This window comes from Mytilus trossulus, chromosome 8, assembly GCF_036588685.1.
Source record: "Mytilus trossulus isolate FHL-02 chromosome 8, PNRI_Mtr1.1.1.hap1, whole genome shotgun sequence".
Lineage (NCBI taxonomy): Eukaryota > Metazoa > Mollusca > Bivalvia > Mytilida > Mytilidae > Mytilus > Mytilus trossulus.
The window spans coordinates 27079781-27105465 of NC_086380.1; the positions used below are offsets into that span (position 1 = coordinate 27079781).

The 25685-nt window shown below is 31.5% G+C and overlaps 2 long non-coding RNA genes across 2 annotated transcripts; both read right to left on the bottom strand.

Annotated features, from left to right (window-relative positions):
• Window positions 1–13137: 13137 nt before the first annotated feature.
• LOC134680758 (uncharacterized) lies at window positions 13138–15822 on the bottom strand. Its single transcript, XR_010100498.1, has 2 exons — window positions 15503–15822; window positions 13138–13354 (listed from the first exon to the last, which is right to left on the bottom strand). It is a non-coding gene; the product is annotated as an uncharacterized LOC134680758 (long non-coding RNA).
• A 6803-nt stretch (window positions 15823–22625) lies between these two features.
• Window positions 22626–25663, bottom strand: LOC134681791 (uncharacterized). Its single transcript, XR_010100693.1, has 2 exons — window positions 25473–25663; window positions 22626–23106 (listed from the first exon to the last, which is right to left on the bottom strand). It is a non-coding gene; the product is annotated as an uncharacterized LOC134681791 (long non-coding RNA).
• Between the last annotated feature and the right edge of the window lie 22 nt (window positions 25664–25685).

Sequence of the window (25685 nt, forward strand, 5' to 3'; positions counted from 1 at the left end):
CCTTGTCTAACTGTTATATTTGATTTGAATAGGTTTGAACTGTGTTGGACATTTTTACACAGATTTCTGTGTGTTCATACATTCATCCGTTTTATAATTTGTTATCTATCACAATGGCTTTGAAATACCATAATTCACATCATCGGGTTATAATAATCCATTCTACACAAACCTGTATTTTTCATCAATTGATCACTAGTTTCTGTTTTAAAGTTGTGTCCATTTTATAATTATAGCACTTTTAATACAAAGAGATTACTATAAAGACACGCATATTAAGTTATAATTACATTAAATGTGCATTTTACATATAACCATGCCTCATATTCCGACTTATATCTAGGAATTTACAATGAGGGTGTGTTGAAAATAAAACTTTTCACGACAAAAGAGACGATTTCAGCTTCCCAATTGTGATCTTTCAATTTCTATGTAGCACTATTCAAACAGCGCCTGCATACGGAGTGAATATCTCTTTCTTGATACGATATTCCCGGGCTTGTTTTCCCTATTATGATTTCCTTTATGGAGGATAGCTGTACACAAGGAGGCTATTAAACCAAGAGTTCCAATTCAAGCAATTGGTGAAGTTGAAACCATCCCTGCATGAACTTTACGGACGCCATCACTATTTGGTGTGTCGTTATGAAATATCCGTTTCACAGATGGCATTGAATATGTTCCTAATATCGTAAATACAATAGCGTTCCCTTTCCATGAATGTGACCTACCAAATTAAACTATTTACCGTTTTTTTTAATAACATGAGCAACAAGACAGGTGCCACATTTGGGGGAGGATATGCTAAACCTTCCGGAGCACCTTAGATCATCCCAGTTTGCGGTGGGTTTCTTGTTGCTTAGTCTTTTGTTTTGTATGTTGTGTCTTGCGTTGTATTGTTTTTTTCTGTTTGTCCTTATTTCTTTTTGAGCCATATGGCGTTGTCAATTTATGTTTTATCAATGATTTTGAATATCCCTCTGATATCTTTTGCTTCTCTTTTCTCATAATCCGTTATAGTGATTGGCTAACAGGAATCTCGCGTAATTCTGAAATCAACCTTCATTTCATGATAAAATGTTATATTCATGATGACATTAGCTTCCAAAATAAAGTTCACAGGTAAATACTTCACACACATCGTGTTTGTATTATCATAGCAAATAATGTAAATATGGTATCAAATCTTAATGAAAGACCATAGGGAGAACTTTCTTTGAGTAATCACGACAACCCGTTGTCTTCTACGACAAGAAACACCTAAAAATATCAATTACCTGACTTATATACTGTCACAAAAAATATTTTATACAAGATTTGCAGAATTAGTATCTTATTCTACTGACCAACTAAATTGGGATATTTCTTTCTGGTGCAAATTAGAATGTGAAAAAAAAATCCCTAAATAATCAAGATATAATTTTTAGAAAGCATTGTCCAGACATAATCAGATTAAGCTGTGACTGCATGCGTGAAAAAACCAAACAAATGATGTGTTACCACCCGATAACGGTGTATCAAAAATAGAAGTCAATTTGTAAGTTATTTGTTGTACCAACTTAGTTTAAAGGAGGGGTGATGTGGTTGGAATGTTTTATTATTTGTAAGGACAATTTGTAACGAATGAATTATGTTTAATGTTTTCTTTTAAATGGCAAAACATTTTTTTAACAAGAAAACTATACTCTTTACATTAACATTCATCTCACATATAAAATAATGTCCCTTTAGCATGTTTATTGCAGGGAAAAAACTACAAATTTACATTATTTGTTTTTAAAATTAAAATTCGCGTCAATGACGATTTTCTGTTTAACCTTTCAAAAATAAATTTCACAATCGGCAACAATAAACTATCAAACGAATTAAAAGTTGGAGTAAATTATAGTTTGCATTGTAATCAAGGAAAAAAATGACCTCACCCAGGAATTTATTGTATACCTTAAATCATATTTTATTTAGGAATTGAATGCTTGTTTTGGTAACCTCTTTGGGGTGTCAAGGCGTTGTCCGAAGTACATGTCAACGCTTTCACAACACTATGAAGTTACAAAAAGAAGCATTCTATACTTATAATTACATTTTTTAGCTAGGATTATGAAAACACGACTTTTATCAAGTTTTTATTTAATTTACCTGTCCACTTCATTGTATGACCTCGTGTCATCATACATGATAGATTTACTAGTATATTGAAGTTGCTTCAGCAATAACTCGAGATTGCAGACTAGTCAATCAGAATCATGTATTATAATGAAACATACATAAAATGCAATTATTCAAACATGGTATCGTCCGTGTTAATTCCACGAGAGGATGATACATCGTTCTGAAGGAAAATAACTGTATATAGGTATTAAAACAAAAGTATTGAATGCCTCTTTTAAGCAGTTTTAAAGATTTGTAAAAGCGTTTACCGAAATTACATTTTAAGAATGAAGCGCTTCTGCGCTCCATACAAAATCTACTTCGGTAAACAATTTAACACCCTATATTAACAAAAAAAAGCATTCATTTCTTAAAACAAAATCCTAGAGGTTTTACAGGCCAGTAATAACGCTTATAATAGGAAAGAACTTAAACGAACTTATTAATGCATGTTATAGTTCTGACAATATCTTGAGTGTCTATCTGGGTCAAATTTTATAGGACAGATTTTCAAAAATCGACAGATTTTTTCGCAATTGCTTTTGACATTAAACTTATTCGATTTGTTGTCTCATTATTATCCATTCAACACAACCATATATTTTTCATGAATTAATCACTGATTTTGTTTAGTTGTATTCATTTTACAACAATATCAGTTGACAATTTTGATTCATTACCAGGAGAGAGATGGTTTTCAAAACACATATCTTAAGTTATCAAAATAAAATTAGAAAGTCAGTAATGAATCAAAAAATAAAAATGAACTCTTCCAATTTTATTTGTAGCTCTGACAATAACTTCGTGTCTGTCGGTCAAATTGGACAGAACAGTCTCCATAACTCAATAGATTTTTCTCTCTCAAAATTTTGACATATAATAATTCAACTTATTGTCATTCTATATATATAGCCCATTCAACCACAACTATGTATTTTTCAATGATTCAACACTGGTTTTTTTTATTGTTTCAATTTAATAATTATCACGATGATAGCATGTGACAACTTTCGTACTAATAGATGTATGAAAATCTAAAGTTATCAAAATAAAAGAGATTTTCAGACAGTCAGTAGTGAATCAAAAAATAGAAATGATTTTTTCCAATTTTATATGTAGCTCTGACAATAACTTTGTGTCTGTCGGTCAAATTGGACAGAACAGTTTCCATAACTCAATAAATTTTTCTCTCTCAAAATTTTGGCATATAGTAATTCAACTTATTGTCATTATATATATAGCCCATTCAACACAAATATGTATTTTTCAATGATTCAACACTTTTTTCATTGTTTCAATTTAACAAATATCACGATTATAGCATGTGACAATTTTCATACAAATAGATGCTTATGACAAAACGTCTATTAGGATACAAAAAAAACAACGTCAACTCAAACTTAGTTTAAAATTTGTCTCTTTAGCTAGCATTTTTTTTTAATTCGGAATGTAAAAGACTAAGAGAAGGCATTTGCCACAATTGAGGCTTTCACATGTAGCTATAAAGTCTGGTTTATTTTGTAGAGATTCTAGAAGGGGGGCATGTGAAGAAAAAACGAAAACGTTATCATACATTTCATCGAAGTTGTTTTAAGACGGAACCTCTGTTTTACCTCATGATATGGCAACGGCAAGTTGCTCATCGTTCGTGAGTACATCATCGACAGCCACAAACTTTTCACGACTAGGCATGTCTTACATACTTTGAACACTTCTCTATATTAAAGAACAGCCACATCTTTTAGAATCACACATTAATTGTAACAGCTACTTGTAGAAGGTCTTGAGAGCACATGCATGGATTACGATCAAAATAGTTCGCACAACCAAGAACAATGAAATTAATGTGCCATTAATGTATAAAGATATAAAGAAATTTAAACGTAGTGCCAAATCCAACGTAAGGATGGGATAGTATAACGCGTACTACATAATCTGAGATAACAATAAGAGATGATATCGAAAAAATCAGGCGAATAAGGAATGCTATTGTTCATATAGATTACACGAATGTTCAAGACACTGCACTGGTAAATTTCTTCTCTATCTTAAGGATATAGCAGCCAGGTGTGAAAAATACCTTGATAAGACAAACAGAGAATTCGTAACGAAAATTCAGAATTTAGAAACATTTTTCATAGATAAAGATACGGAGCATCAATACCTAAGACGACTGACAGAGTAAGCTACAAACGTGACAGAAATAGCAAGTACCGTTGAAGCCGTTCAGATGAATCTTGCTAGTCTTCGTTTATATAGTCAGTAGTATTAAAAGTGATTAATATAATATATTAGCAAGTAAAAAAAGGCATTCGTCATCGGGTTGTTGTCTCTTTGACACATTCCCCATTTCCATTCTCAATTTTATTCGTGTATATTATAACTTACATCGTTTGAATAATGTCTACAAACACATTTAATATTGACTACGATAAAGTGGGATTCTATATGAGAGTTTTAAAACCTTCGTTTACTTGGAGTTTTAATATTTGATACAGAAGATATTTGTTTACTCTTAGTGCAAATAACATGTAAAATTTAAAACCAATTCTTCAGAGATCAATTGAAGGTCTTTCCACCTCGATAATAAGAATGAAATTAAAAAAAAAAGATGTTAGAAATGGTCACTCCTTGTTGATGTAATTTAGTACCTCAAACTGATATAAAAAAAATAGTATAAATAGATATATGCAGAAGACTTAATTGTTTTATAATGAACAGGAAAGAATTAAAAGCAAATGTCAAAATCTAGAACGTCAAGTTGACCTTTGACTTTGACTTCAATTTCAAGGTCATATGTCAGTGATCACAAATCAAAAGACCCCAGGTCAATCACTTGAAGTATGGTTGTGGAGAAATACCGATTTCAAATACAAAAGGGGAGAAAACTCCTATAAGGGTTGACAAAAACACTTCGACTTAAATGGGTTGAAGTTGCCCCTTATTTTAAACAGTAATTTGGCAAAAACATCATGTCATTAACTGTTACATTTTTTTTTAATCTAGATTACAAGCAAAATCCAAAAAAATTATAACATGACCTTGACCTTTGACCTCAATTTCAAGGTCATGGGTCAGTGAACTCAAAATAGAAGGTCCGAGGTCAATCACTTGTATGGTTGTTGAGTAATAATGATTTCAAATACATAAGGGGAGAAAACTCCTATAAGGGTTAACCAAAACACTTCGACTGAATAGGTTGAAGTTGCGCCTTATTGTAAACAGTAATTTTGCAAACATATCATATCATTTACTATAACAGTTTCTTTTGAATAACGATAACAAGCAAAATTCAAAATTTATAACATGACCTTTGACCTTTGACCTTGACCTTAATTTCCTTTAAATGAACCAAGGACTTCATATCAAAAGACTGTAGACCTCTACGACTTATACCGTATGAATTTATCCAACATATCGTCTATCTTAAATTTTCAAAGGGAAACGACTCACTAAAGATGTCTTCTGATCACTTCAGTCAAAATAAAACAAATCATTCTTAATAGTAGACGAACAATTTGGTGAAAACAGTTTGTAAAAATCTTTTACGGTTTGAGAGATATAGAGATAACAAGAAAAAGGGGACGCGGGGAGATAACTCCTATGAGAATAAGTGTTTGGTCACACAGGGTGAGTTTTGAAATCCCTCCCCATTACTGTACAACCAACCGATATGTTGTAAAACAAAAAAGCATCTCAGACGGCAGAAAAAAAAATAATCAGAAGAAAAACAAAAGGTCTTTCCACGAAAAGTGAAAAGACCTTATAAACAAACAAAACATATCCTGTAAAACGATTAGGTGTATGGCTTGAGCACTTATGTTGATTTGTATACATGAAGAATCATAAATATTTACAATTAACCATGATATATATAATCGTTTTCGACGTTCTTGTCATCATGCGTAGTAATTCAAGCACATGTCTTGGATCTACTTTTGACTTCTGGATTGTAACATAAATATATTTTCTTTTCTACGCGGTTTCTTCAAAAGTAAGTTATCTTTAAGTGATTCGTCACCATAAAGCAAACAAAATAAAAACCTAACAAAGCTTAAGATAACCGAAAAGCTTGAAAATAAAACCTGACAAAAAGTAAAAAAAATGGGTATTTGTTAAAAGTAAATTAAGTTTTTTTTCTGATTGTACCTTTCTTTTTTTGTATTTACAATGTATTACAGTAAAAGTGATGGTTATTTTTTATTCGTTTTATGTGTTTGAGCTACTGATTTTGCAATTCGATTAGGAATTTACGCTTTTAATTTTCCTTGGAGTTCGGCATCTTTCTTTTACGTTTGTATAATCAGGTATGGAGTTGTATTTTGATACATATTCTGCATATTGATCGCAAAAAAGAGACTCTAACAATATAGATGTCACTGATCATGAACGATCTGAAAGGCTATAATTACCTGCGTACAAAGCTATGATCATAAACGATAAATCAAACTGGGGTGACTGCATTACTGTTTCATGGCACCCTCAGATGTTGGTTAAGAATACATGAGGGCAGGTTTATTTTTTTTTAAAAGTGGATGCTGGTGCAAACAGAAACGAAAAAGGAGGATATTGAATTGGAATATGGTTAATTGGTTAAATTATGTAATAGTATACGTAAACAAAATTTCCAATGAACTTTGTTAAAATAAAGGATCTATTTAAGATTATTGTGCTTAAAATATTAAAATTCATTCAAAATTCTAACGATGTTGAAACAAAATTATAAAAATTATGTAATTTTACTTTCATTGATTGTCTCTTCGCTTTTTTGTATAATCCTTGTTTTTCGCTCGTGTTATTAAGTATAATCCTGCATATTTTTCTAGTGTTAATGAATAAAAGATCCAGTTACATTGTGCAATTTATCCTAACAGCAAACAGCAAACGTGTAAAGTTTCTGATTGAGAAATGATAGGTCTTCCACCTTTCTGTGGAAAGACTTATCATGTTTGATTTGATTGTCATTTTTTTCTTATTCCGCTATATGATATGGCATTTTAATAAATTTCATGTTGGCAAAACTTTATTTTTTTTTTCGAAAAACTAAGAGTTTTCTTATCACCGGAATATATTACCTTAGTCGTATTTGGCACATCTTTTTGGAACTTTGCGGACTCAATGTTTTTCAACTTTGTACTTGTTTGGCTTTACAACTATTTTGATCTGAGCTCGACTGATGAGTCTTATGTAGACGAAACGCACGTCTGGCGTTAAATTATAATCCTGGTACCCTGATAACTATTAGTATTGCCATGTGTAGTAGATCGCAAGAAGTCGCTTGGATTTTGAATATCATATTGAAAATAAATTGAAATTTTGAAACTGAACCTGTTAAAACAGAACAATTTTTGTTGTCAGAGTTATCTCCCAACATTGTTTTTAATGTGCGCATCTTGTCTTATAGTTTAGACCGAGGTATCCAGGAACTCCATATGAGAGGTATTTACTTATACAAAAGTGTAATGTTAAAATTGTAACTGGTAAATAATAACTTATCATATAAACCAAGATTAAGCCAGACGCGCATTTCGTCTACAAAAAACGCAGAAACGCTTTTATCAAAAACTGTAAAAAGCCAGAAATAAAGCAAACCATGAATTATGAAGACCTACGGTATTTTGAATTGATGTCTTTGTTACACTAAAAAAATGAGTTAAAGGTCAGGTTCAGGTTCTAAATTTAGATTTTGGCTTCTAAGTGCTTCTTTTTCGGAAACCGTATATAATATCGACAACAAATAGTTACCATTGCCGATGAACTGTTTAAAAGGTGGATGACTACACCCCACATGTATGTAGGGATGACAACGCATTGGGGTCTTTTTCATGAGGTGTTTAGACATAAGACATTCAAAATTTTATTCCGATGTGACTTTTTTGTTAAACGGAAGTAGCAACTTATCTCCTTATCTAATGAAAATGTATATAATATCTATACAATTTTGAAATTTGAGTAGTAAAGAAAGATATTTTTTGACACCGGAAGTGACCTCGATTTAACTTGAAGTGGATTATCATTTTAATTGATAAAATAGTCCCTAAAATAACATTTTATGAAAATCGGATGATGATATGCAATCATAAAAACCGGGCTCAGTGAATTCGGGCAGAAAGACGTTCACTTGGTTTTGATTATAATATATATAATATTATTTGTTAACCGAATGTTGAGACAAGATAAAAAAAAATACCAGTTTTATAGTTAAATACATATATTAGGGATAATGCATTCGTTCTTTTTAGTTAATATTTAATCAGTCATTTATAATTTGATATAAGAATAAAAAAAAATAGATCTTTTGAGTGTTGAGTGTTATACTTTTTATAATGAGGAATAAAAGTGTAAGAAGTTACAGGTCAAGGTTACCCGTTTATCATCACAAAAAATGACCCTTTCTGCTAACAAGTGACTTATGTAACTACCAAACCAATAAGGCCGTTGTATTATTGTCAAAATTTTCCTTCTAAATTTATATAATATATTATTTTCACCCTTTTTGCAATTGAAATAAATTGACACCAAGAATTGTTTAACAAAAGCAATCTAGTTTATAGAATGACACATACTATCCTTTTCAACAATATAATACTAGTACAACATGTACAAGTTTATTTTTGCGATACTCTTCGAATTAAGCATTATTACAATATACTTCTTTTGTAGAATCTTAATATAACTCTTCATAACATGAAACTAAATCGGGTTTTCGATCATTTGTTTGTTTAAGCTTTCAAATGTCATTGTTATTATTTTCCCTTACAAATACTTAAAAAACATTTCAAATAATTTATCTAGAACATATTAATTGGTTTTAAAACTCAACTTTGAATAAGTAATACAGAAATTTGTATAAATATATCATCGTGATCTGAGTATATCAATTTATATATAAATTTCTTTATTGTACTACTGAGTTCCATCCCATTCATAAATCAATGAAGTTTCAACATTTGTGTCAATTTTCCGTCCTTATATATTCTATTTAAAAGTCTAGTCAATGATCATTTGACGGACTAAAAACTTATTTTAGGTAAAGTTCACAGTGTTGTAGCAGATAAAAAAAACAGGAATTAAATGATATAATCTATATTAAGCACAATGATCAATAGCATAACCTTTATTGTCTTATGATAGATGAGAGAAGCTACACCAAAACCTTCGATAGTCTTCATATTCGAATTTTACAAAGGCAAATAAATTCAATTAAAACGACTTAACTTTATGTTTTTATCATTGTAGTACCTGGCATTTTTTCTAAACTTCGGATAAAAATGCATAAATGGGATAGAATTCATGAAGAGGTAATTCCGAAAAATGTTCAAGGTAAATTTACTATTACGAGTGAAAATTGCTAATGAGTGGACAACCAATTGTTAGTAATTAAATCGTTGTTCCATGATAACATCACTTGTGTTTCTGAAATGTCGCTTTAGTATCGCAACATAATGATTAGATAGTTGGTTTATGATATCGAAACTTTATTGCCCTTTTTCTTATCTCAGCCTTGTCAAATTAACCCTTGGAGTTGTCTTCCCGTTTTATATTTGTCTGTAATGACTTAAAAATTGGTCCAATATGTAGCTTAGATTTTTTCTCTAGAACTTATAGAATGTTTGATAATTCTTTCTCTTGTTTGTCCAACTAAAAAAGGTCCGGCCCTACGTAATAACAGTTATGTTTGTTTGTGTGTTTGATTAGCAATGTATGCTATGTACTCAATTTAACTGGTAACTCATAATGCGTGGGTAATATAGTCCTAGGGTCTTATGATATGAGGTCATAGGTCTATAGTCAGGACTTTAAGGACAAAGAAAAAGATTAATTACTTGTTTTACTGAGATGATGACTGCACGAAGAAACTCCCGAGGAAGAAAGAAAAGAGTTAGCTTTAGTTACCGCTATTTAGATGATGTTCTCTCACTATATATTTCAAACTTTGATGACATTCCTAACTCATCTATCCCACCAAACTTTGATGACATTCCTAACTCATCTATCCCACCAAACTAGAGATAAACGATACAACACATACAGATAGTTAAGTCTGTTTCATATCATGACCCACATATAGAAATTGACATTTAGGGTCGTTTAAAAATAAATATGTTCTACAAAATAGAGGATTTAACTTTCTAAATTGTGAACTTTCGATTTCTATTTAGCAACATTTCAGCAGCACCTGCATACGGAGTTTATTTCTCTCCTTTGATTTTTTAGGGCTTGCATAACCTGTCATGATTTCTTTGATAGAAGGTTGCTGCTCACAAGGAAGCTATTAAACCAATAGTTCCAAGTAATGGAGTTGAAATGATCCCTTCGGAAGTTTTACAGACGCCATTATGAATATCTATTTGATATTTTCCTAATGTCGCAACTACAACCCTGTTCAATATGTGACCTACCCAACTAGAATTATTACCGGTTTTGTACTAACATGAGCACGAGATGGGTGCTACATTTGGAGCAATAGCTGCTTGACTTTCCGGAGCACTTGCGGTTACCCCCTTGATTTTGGGAAGGTTCGTGTTACTCAGTCGTTAGTTTTCTTTATTGTGTATTGTTGTATTGTTTGTCTGGTTTTTTTAACCATGTCGTTCGGAAAAAAATTCGACAGATGAGTTTGAATGTCACTCTGGTATATAACGCCTCTTTTGAAAACTGAATGATTATAAACAGGTAAGTTTTACATAAATTACTTTGTGTGCAAACACATTACATTCTATTCACACAAAGCCAGTGACATTGAAGAGCTACTTCCGGTAGTCCCGCGGGAAAGGGGACATAATCTAAAAATTTTGAGGTGGCGCTGTAACCAGCGTGTAAACAAAAACGTAGCCTGTGCTTCAGACAATAAATCTATTAAAACAACTTATCATCCATCAGTATTTGAGTTTAATTTTTCATTAGAATAGATTTTGTCAGACGACTGCCAAATTCGGTATTCAAATAAGTGCTCCGTTACTGAAATATGATAAATCATAAGACTACCTCCGTTGATTTCCAAAAAACCGCGGGTAATCCCCACGACTACAAACAACTGACACAAATGCATCCTAAAGCTTTTCATTGGTCGAGATATAAATAAATGTGACCTAGAAACATATGGGCACATGACTATGTACAGGATTCCCCGTCACTCTGAGTCTTGTTTACATAATAAATACTTCAACCGGAGGTCAAAATTCAACATTTTTCAGACGTTTTGGGAGTTATTTCGGTGCAAAATCAAGCAAATTATGTCAAATTTTACAGATTTTAAGCATAAAATTGATTGAGACAACGAAGGGTGATGATGTTTTCAGGATTTTAAATATATTTTACTTAAAATGTTAGTGGTTGAAGGCTTTACAACGTCATTTGTTGATGTTTACAAGTTGCTCTAACTCCTCGTATCACATTTTCTGTAGTTATTTAATTATGCTGCTGATGTATAACAGATTTATGGGCGAGATTTATGTAGTACATTGAAACTGGTTTAATCTATGAACGAATTTGTCCATATAAATAACTTCCACTGTCTGGAAGTAGACATACCCCCCCTTTTTTCAACAACAAAAATTCAGTTAGTCAAAAGTTGTTGACTGAATAAGCATGCAAAAATGCAAAGTGTAAGCACTCAGCTAGTCTTTGTTTTTAGCCAATTTTTAGGGTAATGGTTACAGTCATTCTTTGATTCTGTAAATTATTATAAATCTGAAATGTTCAGTTCAACTTGTCAATTTTAAAAAGTACATGTACCAATCAACAAATATTGCCTGCCTAAACACTCACACATGTTAATAAATGTCTGTCCTTATCATGCTTATCAAGCAACCTGATGTACACTGTGACCAACTATTCATGTTTGAGTGTTTCTGGGCCCTGGGGCATATTTAACTCTTGAGAACTTGGAGATTAAAATTCAATATAAATGCCCAATGCCTAGTACATCAAATTCTTAATACATGTTAGAGCTATATGACCATTTAAAGCATTAACAAAATGCTATGTCACTTCCAAGTTCTACTTTAAAAATGGTATATGAATGTCTCAACTCTGATTTTGGTGATCCTGTTTTGTTGCATTGATATAACTGCTTGACCCACATTTTTATTTTACACCAGTTTACAAGAAAACAAATCTTGGACACAGGATCTATAGTTTATTAAGAATCATACTATTCCTATATCTGTGTGCTGATTTTTCTGCAATAGAATACCTTTTCACACATTTTACTCCATTCTAAAAGCACACAAATGCAATAATTTGCAAAATCATGTGTTAACATATCCAGGAAAAAGGTACATAGACATCTCATTCATAATACTACACAAGGAGCAGGATCTGCTTACTCTTCCAGAGCACCTGAGCTCAATTATATGTTGTGGGTTCAAGTTGATCAGTTTTCTTTTTCTAATTTGTATATTAGTTTAAACTTTTCATCAAAAAGTCTGAAAAAAAAATATGTATCTACTGAAAATGATTTATTTAGGTGCAGGGGTTACCACACTTTGAAATCTACATGCCATTGGAAGCAAAACAGTGAAAAGTCATGTCATGATAGGCTACTTGAGAGACCTCACTATGTCTAGAAGAAGTGAACCATTCTAGAAACTTTCCATTTAAGTCATTCAAACCTTTTAAAGAATAAAAGACCATCATTTTGACTTTTATTTTTCTTATGTCTCAAATACTACAGTACATACATGTATATGTCTGACACCAGTGACCGATCAAGAACTTTTCTATTTGGGGGGAGGGGGGGTGTTGCTGCTGCTGACTAACTTGGGAGGGGCCCGCTCCAGTGATTCCTTATTTAATCAACCAATTTTTTTCCTATGAAAGGGGGCCCTATGAATATGCTAGCTTTGCATCAATGAATCTCAGGTTTTTCAATGACATTAAGTAATATTGTATTGCAACAGTTTAGTGTCTCATGTACATTTACCCCACGTTATCAATATAAAATGGTGGAGTGTTTCACATTGTATGTATATTTGAAAATATAAAAATGTTTAGAAATAAAAGTTTATTAAGTGATGAATAAATACAAAGTCATAAAAATAATGTTAAAATGAAAAATATGTAAAAAGTATTTTAAACAATTAAGGAGAACTATTGTTAAAATTATAAAGTTTTTTAAAGTAAAATCAAGTCAAATAGTCCTCTGTCCCATACATGTAAATCCTCAATATAGAAATCCTGCTCTTCTTTTTCCTATTGTTATCTGAAAATATATAATTTATGCAGATGATATTATCAAATAAATATAATTTCAAACTTCTCTAGAGTTGCTATATGATCGGTAAATTATAATATATTTTAATTGTCTACTGACAAAAACATGCTCTTCTGAGGTCCCAATTTAAAAAAAAAATGTTGAAAGGAAATACTGGAATCCGAAGGATCAATTCCGAAATCCTCAGCTAAAAATACCCAATCCAGACGTCCAGAAAAAGGTCCTCTAGAAAAGGTAAAACTTATACACACCAACAGATGTTTGGAAAAATTTTCTACTTATAAACTCATTTACTTTAGTATTTAAAATTCATCACCATAATAACATATCAACCTCTTTAATAGATATAAATAATGTTTAAATAAAGTATAACATAATATGCAACATTAAATTATCTTACAGGTATCTGTTATTTAAAAGATAACTTTTCATTCAATCATTCATATCTTTAATTCTTTATACCAGTAATTGATAATAAATGTATCCAATGCCAATAAAAACTGGCCACAACACCTAGCCAATACTGAAGGTGGCAATAAAATTCAACAATAAATCACATATTTTTTTTTAGCATGGAAGGAGGGACAGAATTTATACTTTCCTACTGGTGAATATTTCATATACCTGAAATCTTTAAAAGATACTAGAAAACACCCGTGATATCGCGGGTCTGTGAATGAATTAAAGTATATAACTATCCGCAAGCCTTATTTTAGTATTAGTATTCAAGTTGTCATCTGAATGAAGTTGAATTCTTTGATTCGCTGTTTTATGTCATGCATGCCCACAAACAAATTGAAAACTGTACCTATACGCCTTATTTTTAGTCCAGATTTGTTATCTTTGAAAGTCTTACTGATTAAAATACTACAATAGGTAACAATTTGACAATTTAGTAGTGTCAACCCTGTGATTATGACCGTGTATATAGATATTAATCCTGAATACACCGTTTGGTGGTGAGCCTGTCAGATGCGGAACATACAGATAAGGTAATAGGTAACAGATGAATATACTATTGGTATCTGTATCGGACTCGAACCGGAACTTCTTAATTATTGGCAATATTAATTACGTCAAAAACAAAAGGGCCTGGAGTGGTGTAATTTTTAATCTACACTTTTGTACTATATTAGTTAAATATAAAGTTGAATTATTTGATTCGTCGTTTTTATGTGATGACGGCTGACAAATTGGACCTCGTAATTTTATAAATTTAGTATTATAGATTTTACATGCCCATATGCAATATTGAGCAAAAATAATAGTACTGTTGTTCACATAGACAAGGGTCTGGATGGGGTCTTCTGCATTTCTTTATCATTTAATCTTTTAGTTCATTGGTCTCTATTTTTTTATACTTTTTGTCCATAATTTTTCTTTCCTCAATATATAAATTAGCACATCAAAAGTTCAAAATGATTATGAACAGACTTCTGGCTTGCTGCTAGGAATATTTTGATTTTTTTCTGGGATGCATAGGAAGGTGTCCCAGAAAAAAAGTAGTCTATGGTCCGCAAATAGTCAAAAAATAACATAAGGACCTAAGAGCTACGGTTCCGCAGCTAGTATGTCATTTGCTCTTTTTTTTTACTTATTTTATGGTCAATTTTCTCTATTCTAATCTTGTTCCTTTAGTAACAATTCTATAATTCTTTATACGTTTTAATAGTCATAGTTCCCAGTGGCAGATCCAGGGATAGGGTTCCAGGGATTGGAATCTCCCTTTTTTGGGGACGATCAATGCATTTGAATGGGGACATATAGTTGGAAACCCCCTTTATCCTGGGGATAGTTATTTTTTTCCTATATTTTTATTTTGTTTGTTTTTTTGTGTTTTTTGTCACACTTTTTGGGTTCAAAAAAAAAAAATTTACTATTCGAGACAACCAAACAAATCAGCACATATGCATTACACAACTGTAAAACTTTAATTAAAATTTAAATGCTAACATTGACCTGCCAAAATTGAAGTTTTATTCAAATTGAAGTCTCACGCTGGAAAAGGGGCGTTTATTTACATGTGGTCTACGGAAATTTACTGGATTTAAGAATCGAAAAGAGGCAAACATGTAGCCATAACCCGATCAGATCAATAAATCATGTTATGGATAGTATTAATATCTTTCTACTAACCATTAAAAGTAATAATACTAGGATTTCGTGAGCTCAGAAACCTTAATCTGTTGAAAAATGGCGTCGATTTGTGTGCTTCCTTTTCGCAGCCTCAGTTACAATTTGACACGGAGTGATGGGTATTTATGCAAATATTTAGGGACTCCTATCATCATAGATACTATTTTTGGTCATTTTATATTTAAATAGCCAATAGGATGCAAATGTGTCAGTTATTTTCAGAAGGGGAAAACACCCGCCATATTTTTATCCCCAAATTAACAACGTCACTTGCCATTTTCAGATGTTCGTTTCTTGTAAAATAAAATCTTCTAAGAAGAAAAAATAGCGTGGTCACCTGTAAAACTTACCTATATAACTAATTGATGATGAAATGACACAAGTTTAATTGTCTTTAATGATAAATTTCTCGAAAAATCACACGTACACGATGTAAACAAATTGCCGCGATGGCGCGATAGTGTCGCCCTCTATGAAAAATCGCGATTGTCGCCCTTGATTTTCTGGCCGTTACGTCATATGGAAGGAGGCGCAGAATCGATCCGTGGCTTTCCCACTGTTCACTTATTTTGAAAGGTGTTGTATTGCAACTTTTGTTGGTGGATATGAAAAGCTTTTACATAGCATGCATGGCTATTGGAATTAGGATGCTTAATATAATTGAAACGTGCTTTTTTTTATTTATAAGACGAGTTCTAGTGACAACCATTACCTGGTTCATAAAATTGCAAAAATAAATGCTTTTTTTACTCATTCATGATCTTCAATGATCTTATTGAAAATTACTTTTTGAAAAACCATAGAAATACATGTAAGAACGGTTGTTACTGGTTTTATAAAATTACGACATATTTTTCAAGCAAAAAAAGTAGTCGTATCTCTTCTTTTAAACAGAATAATGAAGTGAATTAGATTCTTAAAATAATAAAAAAAAATTTATTTACAACTGTTAGTCCGTATGCTTTTGCATTCCTGCTAAGTATTTGACATTTTGTACGAACATTTTCATAATCCTGACCTTTTCGTATCTGCAATTATTTTTTTATTAAATGCTTTTGCACTCTATTTGTTTTATAACACACCAAATTACTAATCAATTATCGTTTTTTCATTCAAGATCAAGACTTTATCTCAACATTTCTTAAATTCACGAATTTCTGTAATTTTATGATGTTGGGTAAAATCACTATAGTTTCCGGAATCCCTTATCTATTTCGTTATCGATTTTTTACTGAATGTATTAGTCGATTTCCGTGTACTTAATAGTGCTATTAGAGTACGATAAATCATATTTAAATGTTTTTTTTCTATCTTTAACTTCTTTGTAGCTTAAAAAGATATAAAATCGTCTGAAATTAAGATCAAATCAAAGTAAAACATAGTTTTTGAGTTCTGTAGAATTCACCCCTATCTAAATAAGGAATCGTATCGGAAAGTTGTAGAAAATCTTCCGAGTCGTGTCAAATTTTCACAGTCCAGTTCACAATCAAACCCTTCCTATGCTAAAAAAAAACAACTATCCAATGATTGACACAGATGCATAGTTTGTCACGTATTAACTACTTAGAAACTATGTAGTTAAACACTTAAATGAAGATACAGTTGTATTGCCGCAGTGGGAAAACGAAAAGATGAAGTTTACAGAAGACTGATCGATGAATATGAAAAAAATGAAAACATACCATTTGAAAATATAAATATCATAAGAGTTGCTATAAATATTTCAAAAGTAAGTTTTGTTACTACAAAGACTGTGTACTACATGCACCAATTCTACCGACCAGTCTCTTCTCATATATCAACGAGGGCAGTAGATCTACAACTCATTCTAATTTTTCTGCCTTGTATATTTTGCAAATGTATAAAGCCTATAAGCAAGTTACACAACTTCATAAGATATCCTCTGAGGAGCAAACTCAAGCTGTATTGAGTGTTACTACATATATCTCCTACAATGATCTGATTTACAAAATAACTCATGAAAATTTTACTATTAAATACTAAACCATCGAGCTTGCATCTTTAAATATTTGCTACAAAATTTGAAATCAGAAAGTAAAGAGCTATCTTATTCTGAGCATAAACAGCTTTTACTAACATTTCGACGATTAAAGATGACGTGCCTGTGCGCAAGGAAGTATTCTGGTTAACAACTATACTGATTACTTGATCAGTTAACCGGCTTAATTTCTGTTCGAGGATCGCCGCCGAGAAAACTACACAACATATTATCAGCTTTAACAAAAAATAAAAATGTATGGTTAATTTTTTACAGATACAGTTAAGTCGGTTTAATATCTTGACTTACATCTAGAAATCGACAATGAGGGTCGGTTGAAGACAAAACTTTACGACAAAAGCGATGATTTCAGCTTTCCAATTGTGAACTTTCCATTTCTAAGTAGCAACATTCCAGCAGCACCTGCATACGGGGTATATATCTCCCAATTGATACGATATTCCCGTGCTTGCATTTCCTATCATGATTTTCTTGATAGAGGGTAACTGCTCACAAGGAAGCTATCAAACCAAGAGTTCCAAATGGTGAAGTTGAAATCATCCCTTCGTAAATTTTACAGACGCCATCACGAGTTGGTTGACCGTTATGGAATAACCGTTTCACAAATGATATTGGATATGTTCCTTACGTCGTATCTACACTCCCCCTCCCTTTCATGAATTTGACCTACCGAATTAGACTATTTACCGGATTGGTAATCACATAAGCAACACGACGGGTGCCGCATGTGGAGCAGGATCTGCTTACCCTTCCGGAGCACCTGAGATCACCCCTTGTTTTTGGTGGGGTTCGTGTTGTTTATTCTTCAGTGTTTTATGTTTTTCTATGTTGTGTCATGTGTGCTATTGTTTTTCTGTTTGTCTTTTTCATTTTTAGCCATGGCGTTGTCAGTTTGTTTTAGATTTATGAGTTTGACTGTCCCTTTGGTATCTTTCGTCCCTCTTATTTTATAGTTAGATGTCTACAGCCTCAACAAGATCAAGGTAGATCCAATATTGTATACAGTATCTCTATAATGTTGTCTTATGCCGTAATGACGGAAAATTACCCGTTTAAAATTACTGTGATATATAGTCTGTCAATTTTAAAGGTCCAGCAGTGACTGCGAAACTGGTTGCAAGCACTTTATGCAGCTACTAGTAGTTTACAGAAACAGATATAGGGTAAAGTTGTTATTCAATAAGATGAACATCTATTATCTAAAAGCATTGCACTGGACTATTCAATTGAAATTATGCCTCCTGCTTTAAAAATATTGCGGAATTGTCTTTTGGATGATGGCGCATCTGCGGCAGTCAATAAAGCGTACAATATTCCTATTGACAAAGTTCTTACATGTATGGCCTTAGTAGAATGAATATTATCTATAAATATTGTCATATCTGATTTAGTGATGTAAATGAAATTGCGGTATGATCCAGACTCAACATATTGCACTACAATAATGAAAAAAATCTGCTCTATGGTTGTCTCATCTTGAAGCAGTTGGCAGGCTTTCAAACAAACAGGAGACCATACGCTTCCTCAATTTAAATTGTACAGCTCATCATTGGACTTTACTAAACAATTAAAAATACGTCATACGTTATATTTCCCCCTTGCTTCAAATATTTTATTTCGGAATATTTATATCAAATTTAAAGATATATGTTTGTAAATACGTGTAATCAAATGATACAGAGGTATTATAAGATTTATATAATGCAAGGGCAACTGTAGATACATTTGTGTGACTTAATGGTTGATTTTCAAAGACTCCGAGAGAAAACTTTACGTAGCATCCGTTACCGTCAAAATCAACCAAAATTAATTAATACTATGATAGAAATATATTTTCCCAACATTAATACAGCAATTCTATAAAATTGTAACGTTTTTGCATTCGTTTTACTCGATTTTTCCACTGGAAGTATCCGATAATTGTGTCATAGTTAGGAATTGCATTAAATTTCCTTTAGATTTTTATAGGGAATATTCTTATTTCTATATTCAATATTTTAGACATTTTGGAAATTTAATTTTATATTTGGCTTAAAACATTTTGAAGTTTGGTTCACAAGTTTTCTTTCACTTTATTATCTATCTTAATATATAAATATAAGGTGTAAATCTGTTAAAAAAAAGAGAGATTATTTTCAAGTTATCTTGTATGTATTTATCTCGTCTATGAAAAAAGCAAGGCGACAGATTAAATTATGTAATGTCCATTAGTTCTTTTGTAAGGGTTAACAAATAAATACTTTATGTAATTAGACAACTTTTCCCAAGTTAAGTTGATAAAGAAGGAAATAGAAATAGCCACATTGACAATGAGTGGTTTTGCACGTGGTACGATAATCTGCCACTTTTACACTGAAAACTTTGTAAACTAAATTTTGATTGGCTCAAAACCAGAAAATTAGTTTAATTCCATGGATTCACTTTTTTTCTTGATAAGCGTCACTCTGCCATACGCTATCAAGAAATAAAGACTCTTTTTTATTGAATCCTGGTTTTGACTATTTTCAGGTGAGTACATATTTTATATATATTTTTCTATTAGGTTTTAAAAACTAAGAAGGTAATTTATTCAATTTTGAAAGGTTAATTAATTGAATTAAATATTGGGTTGTTAATTCAAATTATTTAAGAAACCGTCAAAAATGTAAATTGTTTGAAAAGTTAACTAAAGCACTTTTGGCAAAAAGTCCTTAATTTGGTAAACAGAAACATAACTTGTGTAAATATATTTGTTTATAAGTTTCAGTTTAGTTTGTAAAAGTTTTAGTTAATTACTTTTGTTTAATTATGTCACTGTGTACATATCTTGAATGTACAGTTCAGTTTTGGTATTGCGGGCTACCATAGATTTATTTATATGGGAGATAACGCAGGGTTTACTTGCGACAAAATTGCGGGACAAATAATATTGTGTATTTTCACCAGTTTAGAGCCAACATTAGTCATGGTTAGTGTAATACATTTATTATTCAATACATTCATGTTAGTTTTCCATCGTCGCCAAGTAACAAAGCTTGTATAAGCAAAGAAACATTAGTTGTCCTGAATTTCCCATTCCAGCCTTGTGATTTCTATATTCTTATATATAAGACTTTGTTTATTTATTATCCTAATAGTTGAGAATGATGCATACAGTTTAAGGGCATCTAAATATATTTCTTTATTTAAATTGTATTTTACTGTAGAGTAAATTAACTCAGTAGTCCCAGAATGTTTAATTTTAGCAGAGACATATAATACAAGAGATTGGCAACTCGGCGAAATCCCGTGATTTCACTCGGCCAGATTTAAATCTCGCGAGAATTCTGTGGTTAATAGAGTCTTTATCAAAGTATTAAAGGTACTCGAAGAAATGGTGAAGTTGAAGCATGAATTAACTGTTTCAGTTTTAAATTTAACATGCTAATTAATTGAATAATTTTAGTTCATACGTAATTATGTATTTCGATGTCATTTTAATTTTGATTATTTGTATTTTTGAAAAAGAGACATTATTTGATATTGTATTAAAAATACGATATAAAATAATTAATACGTAATAAATTGCATGTCTTGTATCAGAGTTAATTTTATTTGATTGTTTCATAATGGGTTTCTATTAAATATACACCTGTTTCGGAGACATAATGTCACAGTGTGACATGTATATTCGGCTTGAATTATCCGATGGTCAGGTAAATCACAACCTGTTAGAATGAGTTTTATTTGACACCTGGTACACACGAAGTAGTTACACCACAGGTGTACACACTCCTTCCGAAAATATTATTTACAAATTATAAAATTAAATAATGTGTAAAAAAAAAAAAAAAATTGTTTGAAAAATATCGTTTATCATGATCGACTTTGTCTTATATTTCTAATTTGTATAGATCAGTAAAAAAAATATTACTTTCTGGGTTCATTATTAATTTGGCTTGTATTGGGTTGATTTTTTTATGATTGTCTGTAAATTGTTTTCTAATTGTGTTTTTCGAAATATTATGAGCTTGCATCCAGTTGTTTTTATGATTGTCGGTAAATTTATGGTTTCTCCTTTTCACGGATTGTGTATTTAGTTAGGACTAATTACATTTAATGATCATTTAATAGAAAATTGCAATGTAAGTCTCACTTTTGACCTCGAATAGAAAGGGATTAACCATATTGTAAGCGTAATGTACATGTTTCCCTTCTTTTTTTTACTTTTAGACTAGTTAAAATCTCCTTTTAATTTTGAAACAGACATGGACATGTGTGAATAGTTAAACAACATTTTGACTTGATTGTTAGTTAAAACCCTTTTTTTTTTACTTTATACAAACTGCACGAAAATGTGTCTTCCTTTGTTGTTGATCAGGCTGATTTAATTGATGTTTGCTTAACGTCCAGTTGCAAATATTTCATTTTTTTGTTGTTGATCAGGTTGATTTAATTGATGGTTGCTTAACGTCCAGTGGCAACTATTTCATATTCTTTTTTACATATTGATGTGCGAGTGTATGACATTCATTTTTTTCTGTACAGTATATGCAATATAATGCCTAACTCTCCACAAGAAACCAAATGATACAGACATCAACATTTTAAGGTGACCAAAAGGCTCTAAGCAATGCATATGCATAAAATTCATATTGCACTGTCAACTATACAAGGTCTATTTAAGAAAAAGGTTTAACACATCAAACAAGAAAACTCACTGTCTTATTTATGAACAAAATAATAAGAAAAAAATCCAAATATGATATATACAGCAACACACCAGTGAATTACAGGCTCCTTACTTTGGGAAAGCACATACATACATAATTAAGGCATGATAATAGATTTAACCATAATCACAAGCCGTACAATTTTATGTTCTTGTTTGTTGTTTTTCCCCACAGTAATCATATTAATAAAACCTATAAACCAATTAATGTGGTGTGGTGTTTGAATAAACCAAATTACATCTGTAAAAAAACCACCTACATACATCCCAGTATTCTGAAATGAAAAGGACCAGTCAGACTGAGAATCAGAACATGTACATGTATTTATGTATACAATATATCTAGAATATCACTACACATTATTCCATCCTTTTTTCAATATCTAAACCAACATGTGAGAGAACAAAAACTATTCCAGGTATAAATAATATTTTTATTATCAAACATTTATTCATAATGTTACTGTCAATGATAACTGAGAGTTTTATGATCATTTCCCTGCAACTGATCTGGTACAGTTCAACTATGCAAATTTCGGTATCTGTACAGCTAAGGATATATACATGTATCAGCGATGGTAACTTGTAATAAATTGCATACAGTGAAAGGGAAATGGCAAGATTCTTCATCTTTATTGTGTGTCTCATTCACTGCAAATATCTCAATTTCTTATGCAATCAGTTGCTCTGTGCCTTTCACTGGTGCTAGAAAAAGAAACAGCATGACAATCAAATTTAAGCGTTCATATTTTTTCATTCTCTTTCCATCTTCAGTGTGGATTGCAACTGGAACAGATGTCTCCTCCATACTGGTACCAACAGCTGTTCATGGTCGAGGATTACTCTCTTTTTAACTCCATTTGTTAATGTCTACATCTTTTCCTCTTTGGCATTCTAAATTTAAAAAAAAGATAGAGTTGAATAGACTATTTGTCTTACTTGTAAACATTACTTCCTACATGTATGTCATTCAACATTCTGCTGGTTTTTATTATGCTAAATCAGAGACATATATTGTATTATATGTCTCTGGCTAAATCTATTTTAAATTTCATTTTGTCATGTATAGACCTTTCAAGCTTGCTATAGGTACACATTTTGATCATGTTTGTCAATTGTTAAACGTGGTACGGTGAACATACAATGTAAGTTGCTGACATCAACGTCAACTTTATTTAGTCTGCTTCTACATATTTTGTAGGTCTCATGAGGGTCTGGAAGGGGTTTACAAAAGCATAACGGACTGAAAGTTGCAGGACATAAAGTCACAAATTTAGTAGAACAAAAAGTCACAAGACAAAAAAATCCCAAATAATCTTTTGATAATTGTTTGTATATATAAGAGAAATATCTTTAAAACATATATTCATATTAAAGTTACGAAATGTGTTATTATATTTGAAAAATGAAAATTTATTAAATTTTGATAATACAAAAGAAAGACTCATTGGCACCATGAAGCCATTTAAGTGCCAAACCAGTTTGACATTTTGTTTTTGGTAACAATTATTTGATCATTTTTGATATGTTGTGATAATTTTTGTATACAAAGTTGGTTTGTATACAATAGTTCAAGAATAGAAATAAGTGTTTTTTGTTCAAGGAAAATAATAAAAAAAATTTTTTTGGACATTTTGTCCTTTTGCTTTCTGGCACTGTCCTTCATTCATACAAAAGAGTATCGGAATAACTGCATATTTGAAATCAGAGAAGTAAGGACAAGAGGAAACATTTTATCAAAATATCAAGATTGGAGAATGATGGGGTGCTAAAATAAATAAAGAATAGAGAATGATGGGGAAAATTTACAAAGAAAAGAGAAATAAATTGGGAATGTCTACATGTCCATGGTAATACAAATATATGCCCCGCTGATCTTATTTTAACAAGAAAACATTTGGGATAAATACAGGCTCATTAAAATGCATATTTATTCTATAATTTCTAAGTTTTATGAAAAAAGGTAAGTCCCGCATAGCCGGGTTTGAGTATCAATGTGAACAAAATAAATCACCTTTGATGATATTTTATAAAAACACTATTTAATCAAAGTATACGAAAATAGTATCATTTTAACAAGATAACAATCGGGAATAGAATAACACTATGGAATTGCATGTATAATCGTAAATTTCTAAGTTTTATGAAAAAAAGGTAGTTCTCGCATAGCTGGATTTGAGTATTAATGTGAAAAATAAATAAATCACCTTTGATGGTATTTTATGAAAACACTATTTGATCAAAATAAACGAAAATAGTATCATTTTAACGGGACAACAATCGGGAGTAGAATAACACTATAAAATTGCATATATTATCGTAAATTTCTAAGTTTTATGAAAATAAAATGGTGGGCCACACCGGTTCTACAGCATTGAAAGAGGGGAAGCTGAATGGACCGAATTTAAATAGGTCTGCATTGGATTATTACATCTACATCTACATAATACTTCTTAACTTCAATATGTTGAAGATTACAAGAAGGCACATGCTAGGGAAACAAATTAAAACTAAACATATTTACAATAATTGCAAGAAAAAACATTTTTTATTTTTTTTTATTTTTGTATATAGTTAAAAACATGGTTTGATTTAGCAATACATATGTGGTTTTGCACCAGACTTAAAAGCTTCTAAGTCTGGGCTACAGGCTACTTGGTATGGTAGGGTATTCCACAACCTTATTGTTCTAGGAAAAAATGAATACAAATGATAGTTTGTGGGAGAGAATGGCTGTATAAATTTATGTTCTTTGGATGGTATTAGGTATGTATTTACTGGGATGGAGACTAATTGGTGTTGAATTTTGTATAACATGGTGACGGATGCAAGATTTCTTCTTTGTTGTAATGTTGGCCATCTTAGATGTTCAAGCATGGCTGTTACACTGCTTTGATAGCTGTATTGGTTGAGTGTATACCTGGCAGCTCTTCTCTGTACCATTTCAATTTTATGTATTTGTTGTTTCTGCCAGGGGTCCCAGACGACACTGCAATATTCAATTTTTGGTCTTACGTATGTTTTGTAAGCCAGTTCTTTTGTTTTTATGCTGTTAGTTTTGACGTTTCTTTTTATAAATCTCAGTGATGCATTTGCTTTGTTCGTGATGTCATTTATATGAGAATTCCATGTCAGATCGTTTGTGATGGAAACGCCAAGATATTTTGCGGTAATCCCAAGCACTATTATCATCATCTCAGGACATTATAGTATAAACAAATCGGTGGAACTAGTTAGATGTATCTTTTGAATATACTTACATGCTTTAGCTGTGAAAGCAATTGACATAAACGAGAAAACAAATCTGTAAGCGTATCGTCCCTCTTTACAACAATGGCGAAATTTTCTCATCTCGATCCTCCTTCATCCCAGGTCACATCATAATCCCAAGCACTTCCGGTGGCCAAGTGATTTCATTGGCCGTTATATAGACTCTACTACGAGTTGCCAATCTCTTATATGTCTCTGATTTT